This window comes from Mirounga leonina, unplaced genomic scaffold (assembly GCF_011800145.1).
Source record: "Mirounga leonina isolate KUSES-001 unplaced genomic scaffold, KU_Mleo_1.0 Mir_173, whole genome shotgun sequence".
Lineage (NCBI taxonomy): Eukaryota > Metazoa > Chordata > Mammalia > Carnivora > Phocidae > Mirounga > Mirounga leonina.
The window spans coordinates 39,231,805-39,250,391 of record NW_023270447.1 but is presented as its reverse complement, the minus strand read 5'-3'; the positions used below and the strand labels follow the sequence as shown (position 1 = coordinate 39,250,391).

Below are 18,587 nucleotides of genomic sequence, written 5' to 3'. Positions count from 1 at the left end.
CTGCTATACACTGCAAATAACAGTATCACCACAGCATTAGGGAGTGATGCCACATGAAGCCCCAGAAACTTTTTCACTTAAAAAGTATATTACTTTCCTAACTCTAAAGTCAGTTTTCTACCACTGCATAACCGTTATGTCCCAACAATCACATTTCGGTTCAAAGAGAGAGGAGAGGAAAACTACAGCAAGAAGAAAGCTAGTAAGTTATAACTGTGAGCCAATTTTCATTACAACACACTATAAGGGACTGTCTGAATTCCTTGGTCGAAATAACACTTTGTTGTTTTGGATACTGCCTGAAACAAGCAGACCATCAACAGGGGCCTGGAAATAGTTTCATTACAAGAAAAAGAAAAGTTTTATTTTAATAGTATTTGGCATGTAATCATAATCTTTTCCCTGACCACGTTCTTAGCCAAGGAACATGGATTGGTCTTTTTTTTTTTTTTTTTTTTTAAGGCTTGGAGACGTCTTAAATCATTTCAGAGAGGAAAATAAGTGTGAATAAATAGACATCTAATCATAGTACTGGTAGGGAATGTATCTAACTGAGAAGTGTGAAACATTCAAAAATAATGTCAAACAGTCACATTGTTTTAAAAATGAAAGAGAACTCACCAGTAAGACTTCCCCTGGCCCACCGTTTTCAGGTTGTAAGTGGTGGAATGAATCTGAAATAGAATTAAGCAAACATTCCGTAAATAAATCATACTCAGGAAGGGTGTGCTTTCAGTCCCAAGAGACCGCCATGATGCTGAGTATTTATTCTGTTAGTTAAAGATTAGCAAAGCCTTTTCTGGCTCCTGGTGGAATAGGGAGAGTTTTTTGCCTACATATTTCAACTTCCTGAATAGAGAGCATTCTCTCATCTACTTCAGAGAGTGCTGGATGTCTGAAGCCAGTACTATAAATGGTAGTGTTTTCGTCCAAACCCCTCCAAGTCAGCAGAAGCCTCCTTGGTTGTTGCTCTCGCATTGGTCCCTCAACCCCTTTTGCTAGGACCAAGTCATTGCTCCCTTTATGGAACCAGTGAAAAAATGGATGGTCCAGCACAACCTGAAGGACAATGGGAAGAGTGTACAAGGCTTCCTGATAGTGGCCACCTGATCACAAATCACCCCAAACTTTTGTTTTATCGATAAGGGTGAGCCTAAGGCAGTGCTGCTCAACAGAACTATAAAATGAGCCATTTATATAATTTTATATTTTTGAGTAACCACATTAAAAAGGCAAAAAGAAGTGGATGAAATTTTAATATGTTTAACTGAATTTATTCAGAAAATTATCATTCCAACATATAACGAATATAAAAATTACTAATGAGACATTTCACATGCTTTTTTTCATACTCAATCTTCAAGACCCAGCACATCACAACTCAGACTAGCCATATTTCAAGTAGTCAATAGCCATGCTGGCCGGTAGCCACACCAGACACTGAGGGAATCCAATCTTGGCCTTTACAGGTCCCGGCAAAGCCAGTCAAATGCATATGGAGATTTTATTCATCTATTTTCCTGCTCCTTGTAATCCATCATTATCTCATTCATGATGTCATTTTACTAGAAATAATCATATAATAATAGCAAATATTTATATAGCACTTACTATTGCCAGGAACTATTCTTGGCATCTACCTCAATTAATCCACGCAATAACTTTATGAGGTAAGCATATTATCATTCCCATTTTGTAATGAGGAAACTGAGGCATGGAGAAGTTAAGTAGCTTACTCAAGGTTATAGATGGTGACAGAGTTGAGATTCTTTTTTTTTAATAAAGCATTATTTTTAAGAATTAATTTATGTGAGAGAGAAAGAGAGAGCTTGTGAGCGTGGAGTGGGGGGCAGACGGAGAGGGCCAGAATCTCAAGCAGACTCCCCACTGAGCGCGGAGCTGGATGTGGGGCTTGATCTCATGACCCGGAGCTGAGATCACCACCTGAGCTGAAACCAAGAGCTGGGCACTCAACCGACTGCACCGCTCACGTGCCCCAACAGAGCTGGGATTCTAATCCATGTAGTCTGCCTCCAGAGCCCATGTCCTTAGCCACTGGACTCTCAATTAAATGTGAATGGCTCAAAATAAGATAACTGCTTTCAGTTTTAATTATAACCACCAAGTGACTCAAGGCTGCTCTCATGATACATGGTCAGATAATAGTAGTGATGGCAGATGGAGGAGTTATGGGATGTGCTAGCAAATTAAAATAAAAACAACATGGAGTGAGAGCAAAAGCACCACAAGCAGGCCTGGGGTCAGGCCTAGGTCTGGGAGTACAGTATGGGGTTAACAGCAGGGGGAGGAGGGGTGTCAGTCTTTGGAAAACCCTGTCTTCATGATTTTTCTGAGGGAAGAGTCCATCACTTTGATCAGATTCTCAAGGGGGTCTACAAGTTAGACACCTCTGTATCTGTCCTAGCAGAGATGGAGAGGAAGAGAAGACGAATCAGGTAGAAAGGAATTCAGAAAACACATCCTTCTACTTAATCCATGGTCCGCAAAGAAATCACACCTAATGAGAAAAATAAGATCCACATGTGCAAACTCCATGCCCAAGTAGTAGGAAAGGGGGTGGATCAAGGACACTGTTTAGAATCAACAGGCCTTGGGCTGAGGCCGCCGCAGGAGGCTGCCACCTGAGCCTGAACCTGCTGAAAGTCCTTCAGTGGCTTCCTCTAGGTTCTAGGATCAAGTCCAGCCTCCTCAGCCCACTCAAAAGCCACAGTGGTCTTGTGCCTGAGCACTCAGGTATCTTGTCCTTTAGCCACAGAGACATATTTACAGGTCCCAAAATGCCATTCACTCACTCCTCCGTGCCTCTGCAGATTCTGTTCTATCAAACACATCCTTTCTCTACTGTATCAGCCTATCTGTAGGTCTCAGTTCAAAAGTCACCTTCCCTGGGAAGCCTCCGTGAACCCCTTCGGCTGACTTAGGGACAACTCTCTCTGCATCACGGCCAGTGGTCACTCAATTCAATCGAGAATTATGTGCTACTACTACTACTACTATGGATAATAATAAAAGTTGGTTTTTATGGAGTTGTGTGCCAGGCACGGTTCCAAGTGCTTTGCATGTTCCTTTAATCCACTCAGTAACCATGTTGGGGAGGTTCTCTTATTACCTGATCTAGCAGGTAAGCAAACTGAGGCAAAGAAGTTAGCAGCCTAAGGTCACCCAGCTCATAAGTGGCAGAGCCAGATTGTGAATAAAAACACACTGGGATAGAGTCTCCAACTCTCCAAATATGTCCTTTAACAAAGCAAAAAGCAAGTTTTATCTTCATCTTTTAAATCCAGCCAGTGTTGAGGGGTGGTCATTTCCTATGCCTGCTCAGTACTAGAGGGAAAAGATGCAACTCAGATCTTGACCAACTCAATCACACCTCCAACAAGTTCTTTTTTTTTTTTAATATTTTTTTTGAAGATTTTATTTATTTATTTGAGAGAGAGAGAATGGGAGAGAGCATATGAGAAGGGGTTAGGGTCAGAGGGAGAAGCAGACTCCCTGCCGAGCAGGGAGCCCGATGCGGGACTTGATCCAGACACTCGAGGATCATGACCTGAGCCGAAGGCAGTCGCTTAACCAACTGAGCCACCCAGGTGCCCACCTCCAACAAGTTCTTCAGCTTCCCTTCACTTTGCACATGGATCTAAGTAATAACATGCCCTCTGAAAGCCTTGGGTGACCATTATAAAGGAATGCCAGAAAGGATACTTTATTTTATTTTATTTTTTTAAAGATTTTATTTATTTATCTGACAGAGGGAGACACGGCGAGAGAGGGAACACAAGCAGGGGGAGTGGGAGAGGGAGAAGCAGGCTTGCCACAGAGCAGGGAGTCCAATGCGGGGCTCGATCCCAGGACCCTTGCATCATGACCTGAGCCGAAGGCAGATGCTTAACGACTGAGCCAACCATGCGTTCCAAGGATACTTTCCTCTAAAAAAGATGATACTCAAGTGAAAAAAAAAAAGGACACAAAACCCTTTCTTAAGGTTTATTTGGTTTCAAATAACTCAATATGACTATATTCCAAATATTGTTTTAAATAAAAGTCTCATGCTGCAAATCTCCTTTTGCTGTCCAGTCATGGCTTTGCCCTTCTGTACCCTGCAGTTCCATGGTATGTTTCTTTCCAGCACTATCTAAACTCCCTTTGAAGGAATAAAAAAAGTGACCTTGGAGGAGGACACTCCTCTCTTTCTTTCCCTAACAGTGAAAAAGACAAACGTTTCAAGATCTGGGACATACACAGACGTCTAGGGAGAGAAAGAGCTCTTTGTAGCTCACGTCAGAGACTGCATCACGGTGGCCCAGCCTACCACCGGCAGATAAGGGCAATTGGCCGTAACACCCACCCTTCCTACTGCATCCACAATGTAAAAGAAACCACCAACTTCCCATGTATATGGACATCAGCATTATCTCAGTTATTAACAACCAAACTAGTAACAACCGATTGTGTTTTGACTCTTCCGAGCTCCTCTTCTTCCACAATAAACATTAACCTAATTGTTATTGAGAGCTTTACTGAGTGCAAATTATATGCCAGGCATGGTTGTACTGCTGGAGACATAGCAGTGAATGAGGTAAACAAGGCTCCTGATATAGGGACCCTCCCACCATAATGGGAGGCAGAGAATAAACAAGTAGACAAAGAAGTCTGTAAGATAACTTCAGTGACAAGTTCTACAAATGTTTCCATATAAACATGGAGTGACGGGACCTACTGAAGAGTTTAACAGTGTCTCTCTGGGCAGCTATATGGACGAGGCGGGAAGAGGCAACAGTGGATGAATGGATCAGTGCTGACCGGTTACAAGGCCATTCACTTATTTAGGTGAGATATGATGGCACCTTGGCACAGGACAGTAGAAGTTGGCATGGAGAGAAGTGAATGGATTCAGGATAGGTTCTGGAAGTAAAACAATGAGGACCTGCTGATGAAGTGGATGTGAGAGATGAAGGAGAGGATTGGATCTAGATGACATCAAGGTTTTGGCTCAAGCAACTGGGTCAATGGTAGCTTCTTTGAGGGACAAACAGGTTGTGGGAGGAAAGAAAATCCAGAATTCTGATTTGACCGGGGCACCTAGGTGGCTCAGTTGGTTAGGCGTGCGGCTCTTGGTTTCGGCTCAGGTCATGATCTCACCCAGGGAGTCCTGGGATGGAGCCCTGACTGGAGCTCCTCGCTCAATGGGGAGTCTGTTTGAAGATTCTCTCCCTCTGCCCCTCCCCCCACTCACATACACACTCCATAAAATAATCTTTATTTCTAAAAAAGAATTCTGATTTGCCCTTGTTAACTTTGAGATATCCAGGTGGCAATGTCAAGAAAACATTAAGGATTCTAGAACTGTTGCTGTCAAATACAATAGCTGCTAGCACATGTGGGAAATTAAACTTAAATTAAACACAATTAAAAACTCATTTCCCCAGTCACACGAGCCATATTTCAAGTAATCAAGTAGACAAAGAAATGGCTTTGTACTGAACAGCAACAGTGTAGATTATTCCATCCCTGTAAAAAGTTTCACTCGAGGGGTGCCTGGGTGGCTTAGCTGGTTAAGAGTCTGACTTTTCTGCTCGGGTCATGGTCCCAGGGTTCTGGGATGGAGCCCCGAGGCTCATGGGGCTCCCTGCTCGGCGGGGAGTCTGCTTCTCCCTCTGCCCCACCTTGTGCTCGTGCACACGCTCTCTCAAATAAATAAATCTTAAAAAAAAAAAAAAAGTTCCACTCAATAGGAATTATCTAAAACGCACATGATACCTCGCTAGACTCCCTCCACTACTATAACATTTAATATAATTATAAAATACAAAATTATAGCCCTGGGAGATCTTTAACCTTAAACAGCCATTGGAATCTGATCAGATTTGTTTCAAGTCTTACGTTAATTCCCTAGAAAATACATACTACAGCACTGTGGGAGAGTGGGGTGAACACTAGATTTATAGGCCTGGCTTCCAGCTGTCTTGACTATCTTGACTACCAGTGACTTCCAGCAAATCATTTAACTAAAATGTGCCTCCACCTCCCCACCTATAAAATGGGGAGTCACCCTGAATGGACTATACTGAGAAGCATGTTGGAGAATGTTTGCAGTTCTCAAGACATCTCTACTGTTCCCTAGTCAGGTCTATTATGATTTCACTTGCAAATTCTGACACATCGTCTCGTCATCTCAAATGGCAAAACGCGTAAGAAAGGGCCTTCAAAACATATAAAAGGCGTAAAAGGTACATACTCCACAAAGGTGAGGGAAAATATACCCTTTGTCTTGAGTCTAGCATAGAAATTTGTTACTAGATGTTGCATGGCTCCTGACTTTATAAAGTAATGCTGTAATGTGTCAAAGAATCAGGAATTCTGTCTTTCACCTTTGGGGCTCAAGTCTTGAGCCCCAAAGGTGAAAGACAGACAGTAGGAACCAAAATGGCGACATTTCCCCCCACTGTGCAAGGGCTTCTGTCCCAGGAAAGTGCACACCCTGAGCAGGTGAACTGGCCTACTTTAACCAAATGGTGCCACCCTACTACCTCCTACCCAGAAGAGCTGGTCTGGGCTGTTCATGGGGAGAAACTTCCACCTGCCCCCTGTCCTTAATCCACAGAAAGCTAGAGACCTGAAATCTTGTTTTTAATTAAGAAACTGCTGGTATGTGTCCTCAACTAATTTGTAGATAATTGGGGGGGCAGGGGAGTAGCCTGATTATGCCAAAGCTAGCAAGAAATTTTAAAAAATATACATATAATTCCTATTTTGCCAACCTCTATGAGAATATATAAAAAGCCAGAGTAAGCACTTGAAATGTTACACTCAACGTATTTTTTCCCATTTCCCTACTGAAAGGCAGTGGCACTTTTTGGGCATTTTTTTGTTCGTGTGTATGTGTGTGTGTGTGTGTGTGTTTCCCCCAATGACAGTTTTAAAAGGACAGCAAGCGTCTTTGGGCCCACATGCCCACCATCCTAGGGCTACTACCTATTTTTGACTGTTACCCTCCACAGACACCCATGTTTTTACTGACTGTGGCCATAGTTTATATGCTATTGGTAGGAAACCCAGTGAAAGCTTTTGGGTCGGAAGATCTGGATTCGAAAGCCACTGATGGGGTGCAAGTCCTTGAACACTTTACCTCTAAGCCTCGTTTTCTTTTTTTTTTTTTTAAGCCTCGGTTTTCTAAACTGTAAAAATACCTTTAGCACACAGTTGCTATAAGAATAAAAAGGGAGAACGTTGGCCCAATGCCACTAGGAAAGGCTCCAATGATGATGGCTATTCTCTTCTTCCATTTTTTAAAAAATATTTTCTGTGTGTTCCTACACATATTCATAATGATCATTTAAGGGACTTCTCCCTCACGTTGAGAAGTCCTAATATATTAAATCACTCCCTTTCTGCTAAATATGTAAGTTGTTGCCAGTTTTTTATTATTATAAATAAGGTTATACTGGATATCTTCATGCTATATAGCTTTTTTCATTCCTTTAACTTACGTCCCCAGCTTCCCTAAATTCCTAACAGTAGAATTAACAATATTTTGTTTTTAAAAGGGCTATTATTAGCATGCAACAATACCACCAACAAAATAATGGGGAACTTCTGAGACCTTGACATTTTATACGTAAAATTGTATTCCTAATGAGGTTTTAATTTGTATTCCTAATTAGTGAAAATGAACATTTTCTCCCATATATTAATGGCTTGTCACCTTGAAAAATAAGTTTATATGTTTTGTTTATTCATGTAGTAGGATCTTGATATTTATGTTATGAATCTGAACGAGCTCTTCATAGTACTTGAAAATTGAGTTAATATTTATATTTATTATAAATATATTCCCTGTATTTGAATTTCAGGATAATCATCTTTGCATTTGCACAGCATTTTAATATCAGATAAAGGGCTAGTATCCAAAATCTATAAAGAACTTATCAAACTCAACACCCAAAAACAAATAATCCAATCAAGAAATGGGCAGAAGACATGAACAGACATTTCTGCAAAGAAGACATCCAAATGGCCAATAGACACATGAAAAAGTGTTCAACATCACTCAGCATCAGGGAAATCCAAATCAAAACCTCAATGAGATACCACCTCACACCAGTCAGAATGGCTAAAATTAACAAGTCAGGAAACGACAGATGTTGGCAAGGATGCAGAGAAAGGGGAAACTTCCTACACTGTTGGTGGGAATGCAAACTCGTGTAGCCACTCTGGAAAACAGTATGGAGGTTCCTCAAAAAGTTGAAAATAGAGCTACCCTATGATCCAGCAACTGCACTACTGGGTATTTACCCCAAAGATACAAATGTAGTGATCCGAAGGGGCACATGCACCCCAGTGTTTATAGCAGCAATGTCCACAATAGCCAAACTAAGGAAAGAGCCTAGATGCCCATCAACAGATGAATGGATAAAGAAGATGTGGTATATATATAATGGAATATTATGCAGCCATCAAAAAATGAAATCTTGCCATTTGCAACAACATGGATAGAACTAGAGGGTATTATGGAATATTATGCAGCCATCAAAAAACCAAAATCTTGCCATTTGCAACGACATGGATGGAACTAGAGGGTATTATGGAATATTATGCACCCATCAAAAAAACCAAAATCTTGCCATTTGCAATGACATATGGAACTAGAGGGTATTATGCTAAGCAAAGTAAGTCAATCAGAGAAAGACAAGTATCATATGATTTCACTGATATGAGGAATTTGAGAAACAAGACAGAGGATCATAGGGGAAGTGAGGGAAAAATGGAACAAGACGAAACCAGAGAGGGAGACAAACCATAAGAGACTCTTAATCTCAGGAAACAAACTGTGGGTTGCTGGAGTGGAGGAGGATGGGAGGGATGGGGTGGCTGGGTGATGGACATTGGGGAGGGTATGTGCTATGGTGAGTGCTATGAATTGTGTAAGACTGATGAATCACAGACCTGTACCCCTGAAACAAATATATTGTATGTTAATAAAAATTAAAAAAAAAAAATAAGCAATAGCCATATCTTGTATTAACCTCATGAGCTATGACATTGCTTCTTGGCAAAATGCTTGGCTTTTGGTTGCTTTTCAAATGTTCATTTACACCCACTTTGATTTTCACGGCAACCCTGTGAGTGAGCTGGGAGATACAATAATTCCTACTGTACACCAGAGAAAACTGAGACTTACACAGGCCAGGTGACTTAAATGGGGTCACGGAATCTCAGAGAATGGCCAAGACTAGACTCAGTCCTTCGTTCTCAGAACCAAAGGAACCAAAATAAAGGGATGTACTTTTGTGCAAAATAGATTATTATCCAAAGCACCAATTCTATATCATTTCCTATTTAAAAGCCTTTACACAAAGCATCAGAAAACCACACCTGCTGTGCTAGAGGCTCTCCAGAAATGTTGGCATTTTTTTTTTTATTCAGCTTTGTTGAGATAAAACTGACAAGTAAACTGTAAGCTATTTAAAGAGTATGTCATGGTGATTTAACGCACATTGCAAAAGGCTTCCCACCGTTTAGTTAATTAACACACCCATCATCTCATATATTTACCTTTTTCTTGGGGTGGGGTGAGAATATTTAAGTTCTGCTTTTCTAGCAAATTTCACTGATATAATACAGTGTTGTCCACTATAGTCCCCCTGTTTTACATTAGATCCTCAGACCTTATTCATCTTAGAGCTAAAAGTCTTTACCAACCTCTCCCTCTTTCCCCCTAGCCCCTGGCAACCACTTTTCTACTCTGTTTCTATGAGCTCGATTTGTTTTGTTTGGGTTTTGATTCCACATATAAATGATACCAGGCAGTTTTTGTCTTTGCTAGCATTATTTTTAGAGAATCCACCAAAACAATGCCTTACATAGCAGAACATCTTTATGCAGTTAAGATAATCCAAATAACTTAGACCTAAATTAAGTGTTGCTTTATTATTATTTTTTTAACCTAGCATAAATATTATGCTCCTTGCAAGTATTCCCTCCCTCTTAGGCTCAATGAAACCACTCTTCTCCTTGAATTTCTGTATCACTTTCTACCTTTTATAACAGGTATTTTAGTATATGTTTCACCTCTTGTACTGGATGATAAGGCCCCAAGGGTCCATAGCGTAATTTGTGTTTATATCTCCCAAAGAGCCTAGGACCCCGCTCTGCACAGAGGTGGCACGCATTCAGTGTTTTATGGAGAGATGGCGAAGCACTTTCTATAGTTAAGAGACAATGTTAAAAAAAAAAAAATTAGTTAAAAACCAGAGCATTAAAGGCTGCATTAACTATGCGCCTTTCGCTACGCCACTCCTTACTTTGGCAAGCATACTACCATGAGACAGTCCTAATACGTTCTTAGGCCAGATGTCTGCATTAGCTAAACAATACCAAACTACATTAAACAGAGTGTCCAACAATGTTTCCAGCCTTGGACGAATCTGTATAATTCTGCAGATATATCTGTTATGCTTTTATTTGCAAATTCTGATAAAACTCATTCCTCAAAAATTTACTGTGTACACACACAGACACACAACTACAAAAGTCCTGGTTCAGCATTTAGGAAAAATGCAGATAAAAATATGGAACATCTGTTTCCTAATATCAGGAAAATTCACAGGAAACGATTAATGTTCACTAGGGAGAAAGAAAAATAATCTGGATCAAATTATAAAATGAAACATCCAAAGTTCACCATGTAGCCTGCAAGTCACCAGATCTTCAGAACTGAGGGGGAAGATTTCCCATTTAAACTGGTCACAGTAGAAATATTTTTATTCCGTGTATATACAAATAAACAAAAAATTGTGTGCCTCCACCCTACATAATATGCTCAGTTCCTAAAGTGAGGAGGCTTTATGTAACCCTTGGCAGTTTGGGTTGGTAGTGTGTGTGTATTTTCATAATGCGCTCAGTGCCTTACAGGGCAAATGAAAACCCAGCTAAACTGGATGGTCCCTGGACAGGGAGGATGTGGTTCTTTCAAGAAAAATCTAGGGCGGCTTAGGTCTCCCAAGGAAGACTGAAAGGACAGTGGCGGGCAGGGCCATAGCAAGGTCAAAGCAAATTACAGCCGAGGGTGGGGACTTCTTCCACCATCCTGCCCCTTACAAGCCTTTCTGAACCAACTAACGTGCCTGGCAATGTGGAAGGTGCTGCAGGCACAGGAGTCACGTAAACAACCAACGAGGTAGCTAGAGCTCCAGCTGCATGTAATCCAACTGTAGAAAGTACAAGGAGTTCTGAGGGCACACAGGAGGGGCACCTCTCCCAGTCTGGGATGATCATGGAAGGCTTCCAGGGGGAAGCCGTGTTGAAGCCAACCTGGGAAGGACATCCAGGGTTAACCAGAAGATCAAAGAAGGGAGGTGTGAGCAAGGCAGAGGAAATAACCTGTGCAAATGCCCCAGAGGAAGCGAGTACCTCGGCACGCTGAGGGCTGCAAACGGCTTAGTGAGCCGGGGTGGAGAGCTTTAGATCAGAGACCTTACCACCTAAGAGGCAGTACCAGGCACAACCCAAAGCAGGGGGGTACTAGAGAGCAGGCCTTGTCACAACCCCATGAGGAAGACAGAATTATCTCCATTTTACAGATAAGTGGCTGGTTTTAGAAGACAGTATTTAGTGATACTCCTTTCTGTTAGTTGATCCTACTTTGCTTAGGGAAACCAACTCTTCTTAGTACTCTTGGGACTTTTGGTGTTAGCACTGGAATTTCCTCATCCCAGAAATCCCCTCAGTGCCATACAACCAAGATGGCTGGTCACCCTACTCAGAGTGTGTGAGGTACATGAAGTGGACAATAGGGTTGATGCCCTAGGCTTTTACATGGGAAATGGTGCAATGTTAAATGTGATCCCCACCCCACCCCCAAAATTAATCTGGACTGTTTGAGCCCTGGATCCTCTGGCATATCTTGGGGGATCCTATATCATTTGCAAGAATTCTTACTGAATAATCTGTGCAGAGCACAAAGACTAGCTGAGGGCCCAGTGATCACTAGCGGTTGCGCTAAGGGGAAGGAACCACTTTACTTAATGCTTATAGAAAACAGCAGTTAGCCAGAAGACCGGTCTGAAATTAATTTTTGCTGTTGTTAACAGAGTTAACCAAACATTTTCAGCTGTAACTTCTGACACAGAAAATCCTCCTAATACAAATTAGTCTATTTATCTACACAGGACAGTAAACATATTTTCATGTGTCTTTGTTAACTAGGGATCTTACCTCAGCCACGGCAATGGCTCACACGGTTACTGTTCAACAGAGGAAGTTAAAGTTTAGAAGACAAAGAACACAACACAGTGTCTAAGGATATTACTTTATGGCAATATCTGACAGGCAGGGGGTGGCTGATAAATCTTTAGAGAATGACTGGTGGCCAAAAGCCCGACCAGGAAGAACTACAGAAAAGAAGATGACCAGGGATTGTGTGGAGGGGCTGATGGCTACATTTGAGCTTTTGCTATCGTGCTGTCGACTCAGGCAGCAGCTGCACAGGGTCTGATAAAAGGGAGCGTAAGCTCTTCAAGGGCGCTCCTCTCCTTGCAACAGGGTAACAGTGAAATAGTCCACGCGGCCTTCAGTCAGCAGAAGGACTTCAAACCGATAAGAGTCAAGGGCCCACCATTAAATCCGGACTCAAAGGCGTCCTCCCCAGAAGCTCGGTGACTGTCAGCTGGGCGCAATCCCCCATTGTGAGAACCCCTGACAGAGGAATGGAGATACGAGCCTCAGACTCGTTCTCTGGCAACAAACCATCATCTCCAACATATTTCTGGTTACTTTTCAATGAAAAAATGTTTTCGAAATCCAACCACGCTTGAACAGAGCTATTAGGGGAAAAAAAAAAAACACACACACAAAAAACCGCTCGGTAGGGTTGAACTTTTATTAGCCTCAGAAAACTTACAAAAAAAAAAAAAAAAAAAGGTAAAATTGAGCAGCATTGGGGCACCTGGGTGGCTCAGATGGTTAAGCGTCAGCCTTCGGCCCAGGTCGTGATCCCAGAGTCCTGGGATCGAGCCCCACATTGGGCTCCTGGCTCAGCAGGGAGCCTGCTTCTCCCTCTCCCTCTACCTCTCTCCCTGCTCATGCTCTCTCTTTGTCTCAAGTGAATAAATAAAATCTTAAAAAAAAAAATTTGAGCAGCATTTATCACTATTAATATGTAACTATGTTTCCCTCTAAAAGTTCCAGCTTTATGGGAGCATCCTGGGTACCAGAGATTCGGCTTCAGGGTGAAAAATATTAATTTTGTCCACACGGCTTAGCTCCTTTTAATGACACACTTTTTCTCAGATGCCAAGACAGAGAGGAAGACGGTCATCCCACAAATATTCAGTTGATGTCCGCTGCACAGAGTCAGGTAGCATAATAAGGGCAGGAAGCAGCAAAGGGCACTGTCCTGAGCTGGAGCAGAAAAACAAGACAGGGAAAGGTTTTGGTTTCACTCTGTCTGCCCTTTGGCAGGCATGGACGAGCTAGGTCTGCGGGCGGGGGCCTCAGAAGGAAATGGTGTTAGTGCTCCGTGGCTGGGAGTGGCTACCCCACCCTGGTTTGGGGGCTTCGACTCCACCGGCTGATTCAGTTTTAAATGACGACAGCCACCAAAAACATGGGTGGGCATCGAGAGTCTTTTTGTCATTGAAAACCAATCAAGGGAGAAGATAGATTCTACAGACTTTTTCATCTTTTCCTATATCATCAAGAGATCAATAGCTTATAAAAACAAACAGCCACGTTCCACATAACCCACTCAAACACATAATTCTACAGGAAGAAGCCAACTCCTAAGCAAATCAGCCCCGCTGGTACAACCTTCCTATCCCTGCACCTACTACCTGCTTCCTGGATAAAGCCGCCTTCGCGGCCCTGCTGCAGCATTCTTTTGTACCCTCTTCCTCACATCCTTGGGAGCTTTCCCATTTTATCCACATTCTGAACTCCACCATCTGCTGACCTTCCTTTGGGGGAGTGCACAGACCAGTACTCACTGCACCAGAAAAAAACAAAAACTCTCACCAGCGGCAAGAAAAACACACACAGGCGGCGTTCACCACACCACCAGGAAGGGGTGAAAGGCAGCCCAGGGAAGTGGACAATGTTCTAACTGGGGAGCTAGCCATTTCCATGCTCAACCGCTCTCCTTGGGCCCTCCCATTTCTCATTTGTTTATGTATCTGCATGGACAACTTGATTATAAGGTCCTATGACTGCACAAGCCATACTTTATACTTCTACGTATTTATCTGCCTTCCCACAAGAATGAGCTCTTTGCTTAACACACCCTAGGTTTCCAATGAACGAGAAGGAGCGGGGCGGGGGGGAAAGCCCTGAATGTCCATGTTTATAACTAATCGTCTATACCTGAACTGCTCACGGTGGCGCCGTGGGAGAGTAATGAAACAGTGAATCCAGAAATTAGGCTCCCATTATTCTTCTATTGCTAAAGTTGACTTTGGTTCCTATGACCATGTCTCCCCTAATTCTATGAACAGTTGTGGATACTGCTGATATAAGGCAGTATTTCTTAATGTTTTAAAACTCACACACGCTTTCGATAACCATAAAAACCTTCCCTTCCCTAACCAGATTCTGATGTGCCCTTCCATGGCTGTTTTGAGAAACTATGACGTGCATTCTCAGTCTCCCCTGCTGGACCCTTTCCTCTTCCCTAAATCTGGTAACTTTCAAATCTACATCTCCATTCCCAGCCTCTTCTCTGAACTCCAGAGTGGTTTATCTGACTTAACATCTTCCCAAGGATGCCTTACTAGGATCTCAAACTTAACAATGGCCACAACCAAATTCTGAATCATCTCTCCACACTGCTTCTCCCCGGGGACTCCCAGTGCTGGAAGCGGGACACCACCATTCATGCTCAAGCCCAAATCCTCATTCATCTTTGGCTCCTTTCTCACCTACTGTCCATCCAGTCAATCCACCAGCAAATCCCATCAGCCCTACCTTCAAAACATCTCCCAGATCTAGTCACATCTCAGCGTCTCCTCCAAGCCCCCAGGCCAAGTGGCAGCATCCCATGTGGATGACTTCCGTAGCCTCCCCATGGATCTCTGGGCTTTGGCCTTGTGCCTCCTCCCAACCCAAGTCTGGTGTCTCTCAGCAGGGGGCGTGTCATCAGTCACCTCACTACCCTGTTCAAAACTCTCCAATGGCTCCCAGGCATGTTCAGCACACGCTAAACCCTTGGCCTCCCAGGCTCTATACATGAACTGGCCCTGGCTCACTCTAGCCAGCCACACCAACCTCCACTTCTCCTCAAATACACCAAGCAAACCAGGGCTCCTGCCAGGCTCAGTTGGTAGAGCATGCAACTCTTGACCCTGGGGTCCTAAGTTCGAGCCCCACGTTGGGCATAGAGATGACTTAAAAAAATTAAAATATTTTTAAAAGTATTACTTATGTAAAAAACAAAAACCAAAAAAACACAAATATGCTAAGCTGTCTCCTGCCTCGATAGTGAGACATTTATTCTTCCTCCCACTTGAACTTCTCAGACACTTTTCAACCTCACTTCCAGCAGGTCTCTGTGACAAGTGTCATTTCCTCAGAAAGGCCCTACTCTCTCTTTCTTACCCTGCTTTGTCTTCTTCATAGCACTTAATGCTTCCTGGCACTCTATTTTCTATCCTATTGAATTATTATCCCTCTCCTTCACTGGAATGTAAACTCCGTAAGAAAAAGATGTTGTTTGTTCATTGCTCTACCCTCCCCACTCCCGTGTCTGACATGATGCCTGACAGAGACTAGGCATTTTTTGGTTACTGAATGAATGCATATTCTCAAATAGCCAGAAATATTCTGTGCAATTTGATTTTCTCATGTTTATATTATGAAAATATTTCCCCCTTTCCCAAGCAAATCATCAGATAGTATATGATTTTAAATGACACAGCCCCCCTGCTTAGGTTCTCCTATGTCTGCCATCTCTGAAACACCCTACTGGGGTGTGGACTAGGGTACGCCATCCCCTAGAGGGTTAGTGATGTGGTGAGTGAGCTCAATGTATACAAACTCATGGCTATGTCCTGGGTTTCGATCCAAGCATCTGACATGTTTTATAGTCTTTTGCCTCTGACTAAAGCCTTAAAGCTTTATTACCTTAAAAAAATGCTCAGAGAATTCAACTAATAAAGAGACTGTCTACCTTATTTATGATAATGGCGGTGTTTCTTTCAGTTTTAATTCTGAATACTGCTGGCTCAAATTTCAATGCCAAGTGGTTTGCTACACTACTTTTGTTGTATGTTTCCAAGCAGTTTAGGCCCAGTGGCCACAGAAAATACTACGGAACGTTAAGAAAACTTTTCAGAAGAGACCCAGAAGGAAGCACAGATCCCTCCTGCCGGGTTTCTTCCATACATTTGGGTTTTCTGGTGGCTTCTTCAGTATGGGTGCTTTTCAGAAGAGCAGTGTTTTCCTTCATGAATGAGTCCTGTTTATCACGATACACCAAGTAGTCAGTGTTAGCTCTGAGGGGACAGTCATTCTCCCAGCCTTCTGTCTTTTTTCCCAACATGGCAGTGAATACTACCCTGCCGAGCGAGACCAGTATCTCTGTGAATTCCACCTTTCTCTCCTTTACTTGGCCTCTTAGCAGATCTCAGCTTCAGAGAGTTCAGTCACCTGGCATTTGTCTACTATGTCTTTTCTCCTTTTCTTAAAGCATCATCTTTCTGGAGATTTTGTATGTGAAACTCTGGAACTCTCATATGCACACAAGATATTATGAATCTCCAATCACTCGAGAAATAAGTCACACATAGCACAGTTCAAGGATACGGTCAAATTCTGACAGTGGAGTTAAAAAGAAAACCTTGTTCAGTCTCAGTTCTGCCATTTCACCTCCTCAATAAATAAAGTGCAATCAATCATATGCAGGTCATGGTGAACTTTTACTTACATGTGTAAGTATTTCTTTAACGCTTAAAAGTTTTGATGTCTGTGACGTGGAACCCCATTTAATCGTTTAGGAATGCAAGTTGTCGGCTGACTTGTCCAAAGAGGAAAATGGCAGATATTGATTATTAGGCATTTTATCATCCAAGTAAAAAACTCCCACAAAACCACTTTCTTTTTTTAACCACAAATCTGGATTCCTAGAATGTGTGTGCGTGCGACTGAACTCTGAGGGTCTTTGCATTCCTCTCAGGCTGTGCAAGTGCCTTTCTTTTCTCCTTCTGTTCTCTGAACATTGAACACGGGCAGAGCCAACATAAACTATACACTAGTGACATTTTGAACGACCCTCAAATTCCTGCACTCTTCTGCAAAGCTTCACTGCCAACGCTCCAAAAGTTCCCCCAGCCTCCCTCAAATACTGTTTTACATTTTCTTCTCTTCACTTAGCTTGGCTGGGGAAGTATTTTGTTAACAGTCCTTTCTTTGGTCGGTGTCAGCATAGGGCTTCTGGCAAAAGTCAGTGTTGCAGCATTTCAGAGGCCTAGAACTAACTCTAGAAAATATTCCCTGTTTTACTCTTTTAACTCCTGTTTTATTCTGCCACTCAAAAAGAAAGAAGGAAAAAAAAAAAAAAACCTTCATACACATAACAAGGACACCTAGAGCCAGAAAAACATTGCCATCCAGCTTAAAACCAAAAGAATCTTCACATCCCAGCTGGGGGCTTACAAATCCTGAATCCCCTAACACAGATAAAGTCTTAGAAATAAATCATATCCACCGAACTTGAACTTCCGCCTTTTTCAGTTCACTTGTGTGAAAATGTGGTCAACGCTATGGTTGTCCACCCTCCACACAGCCCTCAACATTTCCCTGCTGACAGAACCCCAGTCTGTTCTGGTAGAGATGCTGTGAGCTCAGGAAAGGTCCTGGCCTCAGGGTGGGCATGTCAACCCAATGAGGCCCGAGGGGAAGTTTTGTGAAGATGCTGGGAAAGGATTTTGCCTCCTCAAGAAGACAGAAGCAGCGTGGTAGGTGCCTCACTGGTTCTCAACTTTGAAACTGGTCAGGAGGCACAGAACTGTGACAATCATTCGGTGACCACCAGAAAGTAAGTCTATATTTTAAACTCAACACAGCAAACAGGGTAGATCAAAGGAACAGAGACAGCACAGATCCTTAGTGGCAAATGGCAGAAGCAGCTGCCTCCTCCAGACTATCTGGAGATCTGGAGGAATAACCCCCTACTTGTTAGGGCCACAATTAGTCCTGTTTTCTGTCACTTACAGCTTTTAATATACATGAGATGACAAAAGAGAGGCTTATGGCTTCTAATTTGGTTTCCTTTAACTTAGAGGTAAGAAAATTTGCTTGGCAAACCTTAAGGTAATAGGGCAAATATAACCTGCTGTTGATATATTGTTTAGTATAGAGGCCCTCAAGTCATTCTCATTCCACAGTGATTGTTCCATCCATCCATCCAACTATCCATCTAACCAACCAACCATATGTCTCTCTATCCATCCATCCATTCAACTATCCATCTAACCAACCAACCATACATCTATCCATCCATCTAATCATCCATTCATCCATCCATCTAACCATCCATCCATCCATCCATCCATCCATCCATCCATCCATCCATCCATCCA

General features: G+C 42.5%; 1 protein-coding gene across 4 annotated transcripts in view; it reads right to left on the bottom strand.

Moving 5' to 3' along the window:
* Nucleotides 1–18,587, bottom strand: part of GNG12 (G protein subunit gamma 12) — a 128,341-nt gene that overhangs the window by 76,012 nt on the left and 33,742 nt on the right. Inside the window, exons 1-2 of one of the 4 annotated variants that reach the window (XR_004681646.1) lie at nt 13,299–15,387; nt 622–674 (exon numbers count right to left, since the gene is read on the bottom strand). The exons of 2 other annotated variants lie outside the window; for them this stretch is intronic. The gene's annotated coding sequence lies outside the window, so the exon portion shown is untranslated. Of the gene's footprint in view, nt 1–621; nt 675–13,298; nt 15,388–18,587 lie in introns of those variants that run through there. One more of the 4 variants, XM_035018300.1, reaches the window with a different exon arrangement.